The sequence below is a fragment of the Spinacia oleracea genome, chromosome 1 (assembly GCF_020520425.1).
Source record: "Spinacia oleracea cultivar Varoflay chromosome 1, BTI_SOV_V1, whole genome shotgun sequence".
In the NCBI taxonomy this organism is placed as follows: Eukaryota; Viridiplantae; Streptophyta; class Magnoliopsida; order Caryophyllales; family Amaranthaceae; genus Spinacia; species Spinacia oleracea.
The window spans coordinates 118,334,863-118,343,988 of record NC_079487.1 but is presented as its reverse complement, the minus strand read 5'-3'; positions in this window follow the sequence as shown (position 1 = coordinate 118,343,988).

Genomic DNA, 9,126 nt, shown 5'->3' with positions numbered 1-9,126 from the left:
GCGGGTAGCCGTTGAGTAGCGGGTAACAGTTGGAGTAGCGGGTAGCGGTCAATAGTAGCGGGTAACGGTTAGCTGTCAAAGTAGCGGGTAACTGATATGAGTGTTCGGTAAAAGTAGCGGTAGATATTATAAAATAAAATAAAAGCTGAAATATTATTTAAAACTTTAATATAAATTTGTCAAATGCAACCCGCTACCTTAAACGCTACTAATTTTAACGTTTGATAAAAGCTACTCAACCGCTACCTCTACCGTTGACCGCTACCTAAACCGCTACCTCGCCAAACACTTACAAATTTTAGAAGTAGCATCTTGACTCGGTCAAAACGCTACCCGCTACCTCAAAAGCTACCGCCAAACACGCCCTATGTATATGTAAAAATTATTTGTTTCATTAATGATAAAAAAAAAACCATTTAAATTATTTATCTATTAACTTTTTCTTTTTTTATAATCAAATTAATTCATTGATAAAAAGTCATACGACATCTACATAAATATTTGAATCTAACAAATACATAACAATCATATCAAATAAAAACTTTCTTTCATCATAGCTACAATCGTAGTATATCAAACATTTTGTATACCATCTTTTATATCGCTCAACTTTTTTATTTCATAACATAAAAGTTATTAAAACATAATAAAAGTTAAAAAAATATATAGGTAAAAATTAACAAAAAAAAATGGTTAAAAATTACCTTGATGTAATAATAAATCTATTATACACTTGTACATGTAAGACCTTTTGAAATTTTAGTATGGAAAATAAATATTGGGAAGCTTTAAGATTTTTTTTTAGTTACTACCAAATTAAGGAAACAAATGAGGTGCCATGTTATTATGTTTTTAACCGTTTGGGGTCTAACTTAATTTTTTTGACCGTTTAAGATTTAGAATGTATTTTCTGGCCAAGTTTAACTAAATGACACTTGAAAATATAGACCCTTGGTTAAAAACTTAGACCCCTTAGTTAAGAAAAGTTTTTTTTTTTGTTGAGGGAATCTTTTTTATTTACGCACAAACAAATATACCAGTATATTACATTAGTGGCCGCAGTGTAGAAGTTGTTTTTATACAAAACGGGGCTACTATACCAAAAAGAAATCGCCCGTTACTTACAACCAATCGAAAAGTAACTAAAGCATAACCCGAAAACAGCAAAATAGAACTCAATCCCCTTCGAAACAACTCATTACACCAAACCTTTAGATACATCCAAGTTCGAAGATTGGGAACACGCTAACCACCTTACTTCTCACCTATTGTACCACATTCCTCCTTGTTAATTGGCTCGCCTTTCTTCTCCTTAGTTCCAGTGACAACTCTTGTAGTGATATTGGTAAGAATGGTTCCAAACATAATCTCCGTGGTAAAGAAAAGTTTAATTTTTGTTGAGGAACCTTAGTTAAGAATAGTAGGTTTCTTAAATCTTAGTTCTTTATTTTGTGGATCAATTTTATTCATTCATATGTTTGACCGCTTTGACTATAAAATTGAAAAAGTAAAAAAAATTGAAAAATTAATTTAAAATTATAATTAAAAACAATTTGTCACTTTTTCCTATTCGGATTTGTTTTGATGGGTTTTATACATGAACTTTACCTTAAAACTAAATAGATCTCCATTAAATTTGTATGCATACTTTTTTTTTTTGAAAGAGTCACAGAGGCAATAAAAAATTGCAAATACTGGAAGGAGATTAAATTAGAGACTTATCATACACAAACCCCCAATTTTAATTTTAATTTTAATTTTGTTGGGTTTTTTCTTAACTTTGGGTGGATTTTAATTTTTTGTTAGGTATTATTATTTAAGTTTAATTACGGTAATTATGATACCATTTGTCCGGCATAATCGGCAGAAAAAATAATTAAGGTACAGTTGCCATCACATGCTAGCAAAAGGTAGTAAATGACAACTTTTTTTTAATCTATGTAGCAATTCTCAAAGTCCTTTAAAAGCTACTCAATTGACAAATTTTCCTAAATATTGTGAAACCTATAAAAAGTTAGATTAAAATGATTACGGAGAAATAATAAGTTGTCTATAGGTTGTTGAGAATGATTTTCGACTAAAGTAATACTTCCTTCATTTCATAATAACGTTCCTATTTGGAGAAAAACACCGGTATTTAGAAAAGGCAAACATGTACAAAAAAACAATCATTGTGTTATACGTAGTACTTGTATTCGGAAGGGGAGAAATTACATTATTGTATAATAAAAAAAAAATACAAGAAAAAATGGGTGTGGGGATGGTTGGGTGGGAAAGGAGATTTCTTTTTAAAAAATACGCACCAATTTCTGGAAAAGTTAGGACGATTTAGGTATTTAATTGTTGTTATGATGATAAGATCGATGGGAAGATTTATACGGCTTAAAATGAAACATGAACTATGTCAAAACAAAAGAAACATGAACAATATTTTGACAATCGAAATGATTTTATGAAACTGGGTAAATAGAAAACTTCAAATTTTTCGAAATATGCTAATTTTTCTTATAATTTCCGAATTCCGATATATCATCCACGACGTCAATAACAGTTTCAATCTTTTTTCAGTTTCAGTTGTAAATCGCCAACTTTAAACAAAATTGCCTACTATTTGCTTTTTTTTATAGCATTATTCCTCTCTTTTTTCGGCACCGAAGAAAACAGTAAATAGTGACTCTATAAGATAGGGGTCTAGAAGGTTATGGAGTGTCTTTTACTTGTATTTAATATTATTAGGTGCATATCATATAATGAAGTGTGACATTTAAACTATAACGGTGGTAGTAGAAAGTGTGACAAATAAATTGGGGCAATTAACGCAACGTTAGAGTTTACATGATAATATGTTACTATTTTTCCACATAAATATAACATTACTTATTACATGTTTAATCAAGTTGAGTAAGTAAGTCAAATAACAAAAAAATTTGAAAAATACATTCATGTCTAGGAAACTTTTCTCGAAATTTTAAAAAATGGCATGAGTTAAGCGTTTGTGTAGCCATAATAGTGTAATATTGGCGTGTTGGACGAGTGATTTAGCTTTAACGTAGTTCAAAGTTGCATATTTTTTATTTATTTGTAGTCACTTGAAGATCTAAAATATACAATGGATTATTTGTTATAATTGCTAAGCACAAAAGAGCGCAAATGCATCCGAGGGTTTTTATTTTCTCATTGTATAATAATATCTAGATCGCCCCTGTTTAAGTCATCATTAATCTCCATTCAAAAGGAGTGTCGGTTCTAACAATTTCAGGGCCCTAGGCAAAAGTTTATACAAGGGCCCTTTATTTTAACATATAACTCCAAAGTCCATTAAAATATTACGGAGTAACATATAATCTCATCTTGTTTTCCAATAATTTTTTTAATACTGGAAGGGGAAAAAATCAAGTTAACATATTACATAAATAGAAAAACTTAAATTACTGTTAATTAAATAATAAAAATATGAACTCTACTAAATTAGCATGATTCATCTAATATGAAATCTGCTAAAAATCGAAAACCCGCCTCAAGTAAGTAGTTTATGACGCATTGTTGTACTCAGAATTAGGTTTTAAGGGTATTTAAACCACTCAACTGATGCAAAACTAAGAAGAACAAAGGTGCTCCTCCCACTGCAAAATTAACGAGGAAGAAACGAAGATCAAAAGTTCATTGGTAACTGGTTATTCATTCTTTATGGATATACTGCCATTAATGCCCCCAGTTAGTTAGATTTTGGAAATTAATGAAGCCTGAAAAGACGAGAGAAGCTGAAGTGTAATTGGCTGAAGCATTTCTTTTATTTAACATATAGCAGCTTCAGCTTTTAAATTTTAGTTTGGGCCCCCTCCAACCCACGGGCCCTAGGCGGTGGCACTAGGTGCCTACCCTCAGGGTCGGGGCTGAAAAGGAGTGTCCACATTTTCAGCTGCAGACTGCATTGCATTAGCTAATCTTCCATCATTAGCTAAACTGGAACACGAAATGTCTTGTGTCTCTTGAGCTATTACCCACCAGCTAGGTTTTCTTTGGGTTCTTGTTTCTCATATACCAGTTAAGATACCAGTAAGCTTGTAGCATCATAGCATGACTTTCTCCTTGCAATAATCAAAACTTTTATCCATCTTCTCCTACCTCCAATCCCTCTTACGACCACCGGAATTACGACCACATTTTTTGAACGAAACAGAGGATTGAGGTTTCTAAAATTGTTTTTGCACAACTAAGCACTTGATTCACCAATTATATCAATATCTGTTTGTGTATCTATTTACAGTTTCCAAATGGTCCATAGTTAAGATGTATACAAGTCACTTGTTATATCACATAGTATCACAACCATTGTTCAAGCCATAGATCTAAGGGTTTTTTTCAACCTTTTTTCTTCATTCTTAAAATCTAGCACCCTTTTAAGAAATTACATGACCAATTTTTGAGAGCTTCACAAGTGTAAGCAGAAAAGTATTTTAAAGTGTTCATCCCGTAATTTCTTCATCTTATTATGATAAAGAATCATAGTAAGATTGTGTTGCATCATATTGTCTGATTGCTATTTTAGCTAATAAACATGTGGCCCAATAGTTTGACCAAAACACTCCTTAATTAACATTATTCCAAAGTTCTTACAACATATTCAACAAGAGAAAATTCTCCAAAATTTATAGGTTTCATTGAACTTAACAACAATCTAATGACCACATGGTCACATCTGACTCACTACTAATAGATAGGTTTAGTAATCTATAGTTTCTTAGTAAATCCTTCAATAAAGTCCAACATATTGTTAGCTCCTATACTTCTTTGCACATTTCTACTCCATCAAGAAATTATTTCCATCAAATAACACAGAAACGAGAAACTAGAAACAAGCAAATCAGTTGAATTATCACAATGCTCAATTTTAAGATTTGATGGAAATATTACATTCACTAGCATTCACCATGATTCCCTTCAGGTTTGATGAAAATTAAAAAAAACTTTTAGGGGTGTTTGGTTAGGAGAGGTTTGAGGGAAAAATAGCTTTTTGAGGTGAATTAGAGGTTTGACTTTTAGAAAAAGCTAATTGAGAGTGTTTAGTTAGGAGAGGATTGAAAGAGAGTTTTGGGGTGAAAAAGCTAATTTTGAAAAAGATCAATATAGGAGCTTTTTGCAATTAGAGGTTTGAGAAAGTGGATGAAAATTACTATTTTGTCCTACTATTGCCTATTACAACCACTATCCACCTTGGTACCTTACATATTTTTCTCCTAAAAACATTAATTACACTTTCTTTTTCATTTCACCATATTTACTAGATTCATTTTTTATTGTAATAAATTTTATATTAGTACTTTGAAGCAATTGAAGTATATATTGCAATCATGCTTAAAATTTCATTAGTAATATTTATCTATTTAAAAAATATATATTATTAAAAAAATTAAATAAAGAATAATTTTTATAAAAAAAGTTATTTTATTTAGTCAATGTTTATTAGAAAAATATAGAGAGAAAAAATTAACACAATAAAATATTTGTCTAATATTAATAAGACACAAAGTATGTCAATGTCCTTAATGGTCATTTTACATATTAAACAGCTAACATGTATCAGCTAATTTACCAAACACTTTTACACAAACAGCTAATGCAACCAGCTAGTCAAATCAGCTAATGTAAACAGCTAACCGCTAACAGCTAGTCAAACCAGCTATCAGCTAACAGCTAACCGCTCCTAACCAAACAGGGCCTTTGTAATTTTCCTAAAGTCACCAAAAGTAACTTCAATTAAATTCGCAAATATTTTGAAATAAAACATTTAAGTTAAATTCAAATCAAGTAGTAAATTCCAATCAACCAAAAATTGTCAAAAAATGGGCAATTCGTAAATCAAACCTCAAAGTTTTTGATCAAAATCAAGTGAAATGTGTTTAACATGCGAAAAACGCGAAATGTTGAAATAAACATTATAAAAAGTTTATTCAATCATATAGAACAGTAAAAACAATGTTTAATTCGCGAAAAAAACAGAGAAAATTAACCTATGCTTGACCAATTTATGCTCTTATACCATTGATTCAAGAATGCCTCAAATTAAAGGGAGAACATAAACTTTATACATATACTCGCTTTGCTCTTGAATAATAGTCATAGTTTAAATATTGGACAGTCCATTTGTTCAAGAATCAAGTAGGAATCTAACCCATGTGCTCACTCGATCATGTAGGTAGGGAGATATAAATTATTAAGGGGGGATTTTTTAGTCTGAAGTAATAGTAATTAAAAATGCGGGTGGATATTCAATAAAATTTAATTAGTGGGGCATACGGTATTAACTTGGTGTACACTTGAAATGAATATTTATGTGAGGATAAATGGGAATATATTGGCCAAAAAAGGAAAGATATCAAATAAGATACAAAAGAACAACCCAATAAGGAAACAAGACTAACGTTAAAAAACAGAGGGAGTATTTAGCTACAAAGCAAGGTGAGAAGTGGTTCTAACTAACTTCCTTAAATTGCAGGCTTGACAGTTCAGTACTCGATACAACGTAACTCATCACAAAATAAATTTAAGCTAGTTGTTGGGCCCGGGCAATGCCACAGAATATTATGTGAATAACAATGAAATTATGTCTGATTTTTTTTCAAAAGATAATTTTTCTGTATTATATTAATATTAATTTTGCATAGATAACATATAAGAAACCATACCTCAATTGGATAATGCTCTAGTGTTGAAAACAGAGGTGGGTTTGAATCTTAAGCAAAGCATTAATCTCATTTTTTAACGAAAGTGGATTGATAAAATGGATTGAAGGAGAGTCACGTGGCATGTAAACGTTTGTGGAAACGCCTTATAATATATAGTATAGATATAATATTAACATAATATAATTACTTCAATCAGCAATTAACTTCATCTCATTATAAACCTTTCTACTTTTCCTCAACCTTAATCTTTTTTTTTTCTTTTTTTTCTATATACGGCGAAAGCCCTTTTCTTATTTTCACAGGGCACTTGAAGGACACTACACATTCCGACAAAAGCTAACATCAATTGAATTACATTTCTCTGTTCTTTTTTGGTTGACACGTTTTTTTTCCATGTTTGTCAATACGCAATTTCAACAAATTAAATTAATATTTTAAATTATGAGTAATATTTTGAAGATCTATAACTATATTCTAAAACAAACATCAGGAATACACGCATTACTTCATGGTGCAAAATTTTCCCGCAAAAACTTGATATTGTAAAACTACATAGTAAGACGAATAACACAAGATCTCACGTGAATATATTTTGAACACGTATTTGAAAGAAATGGGAAGATTCTTTTCTATTGTGCATAGTGACAAGATTCCAAAGATGACCATTGGCAGATCCAAAAAATTTCGGAATGGTGCGTCACCATCGTCCACCGACTACGATGAATCAATAGTAGATCAATGCATGCTTAACGAAAATTGATACTTCAAAACAGTTAATTATTACCTCATACAATTACAATCAGAGTGAACGGTTCAATTCAGCGAGGAAGAAATATCGGGTGTGAAATCGAAAAAACAACAAATTTTGAATTGGACGATACGATGTGATATGATAGCGGCTAAAATATTTTTAAAGCTAGAATTAAAAAGAATATAAATATACATAATTTTTTTTGAAAATACAGAGTAATGGTTTTGAAAAATCATATAGGCTAGCACATGAGTACAAACTATCAACACCTGGTAAATAAAAATGGGAAGAAAAAAAGAAAAAAAAATTAAAGAATAAAAGAAAAATATCAAAAAAAAAAGTGGAATTTTGTATGGCTTGCCAGCTAAACTTTTCCTTTATTTCTTTTATTGCTCCTCTTTTTTATTTACTGCTCCTGCTAGTACTTTGTATTTCTTTCTCCTTTGGTTGAAGAACTTGAAGAGGAAGAAGAAAGGTACAACAATGGCAAATTGGTAAGACATGAAACTCATATTATCGTTCCGCTTAAGTCTCATTCTCCTAGCCCCAGGGTGTTGCATCTTCAACTTTTTTAATATTTTTTTTAAAAAAAATTAGAGCTTCACTTTTCTATAAAACTAGCATTTTGACCCGTGCAATGCACGAGAGCATTTTGTAAAGTTTTTATAAGAATTTACATAGTTATATTGCTCGGCATACAGTAACTTAGATATTATGAAATTTTAAATTATTTTATATGCATTCGTAAATTTTTGCTTAATGTAAGTTATAAACATATAAATAAATAGAATGTTAAGGTTATTACTAAGTTAATTTAAAAACATTTAGTGAGAAACAATCGATAAAAGGTGATGATAATGTAACATATAATCTTACGTCAATAGAAAAACAAACGGTTATTAAAATAATCATAATAAATTGACGAAAATTGATATTTAGCCATACAAAAAAATAATAGACATATAAAGTAAAACACACATTACCTTTGAAAATGTATGATTATATATAGTTGATTGTGCAAGTGATGTAACGAAAATGGATGTTAGTCAATTTATTTATAAGGAGTGCATTGAAGATGAGATGTTGAGGATTCATCCTGACAGATGGTTAGCTTCTTATGCCTTCTTTTTAGTAAGAACTAATGTTTATTAATGTTATAGTTATGAAATATTAATAACAATTTAACTTAACTTATTAAGTTATGATTATTTATTTGTATGAATGTCTTTTAGTTTTTTTTTAGTTTTTTTTGGAGGGGAAGTCTTTTGAGCTTCCCTCTTTAAACACAAGGACATGTACATTAATGATGATGTCTTTTGATTTTTGTCTATTTTAATTTTTTTTCCTAAAAGAGAAAATTGATGATGTGAAGACACATGTCACATTATAAAATATGGTTACGTGTCACATTCTAACCTATGGTTTCAGTTTTTAAATACTAGGTATAGATAATGGTGGTCACTTTGACCCACCATGACACAAGGTAAACCCGCACTGAATATGACTAATATTTGAGAAAGGAGGGAGTATGTGAATAATATAAAAAGTCAAAATGTGTTTGAAAAAAATCGTAAAGTACTTTGCAAATGTTTTGCATAGGTTTAGACGGAATGTAGTTATAAATAAATGAGGAATAGACTATTTACCTAGAACTTCAAAATAGTACTACTATATGCAATTATTATTTTC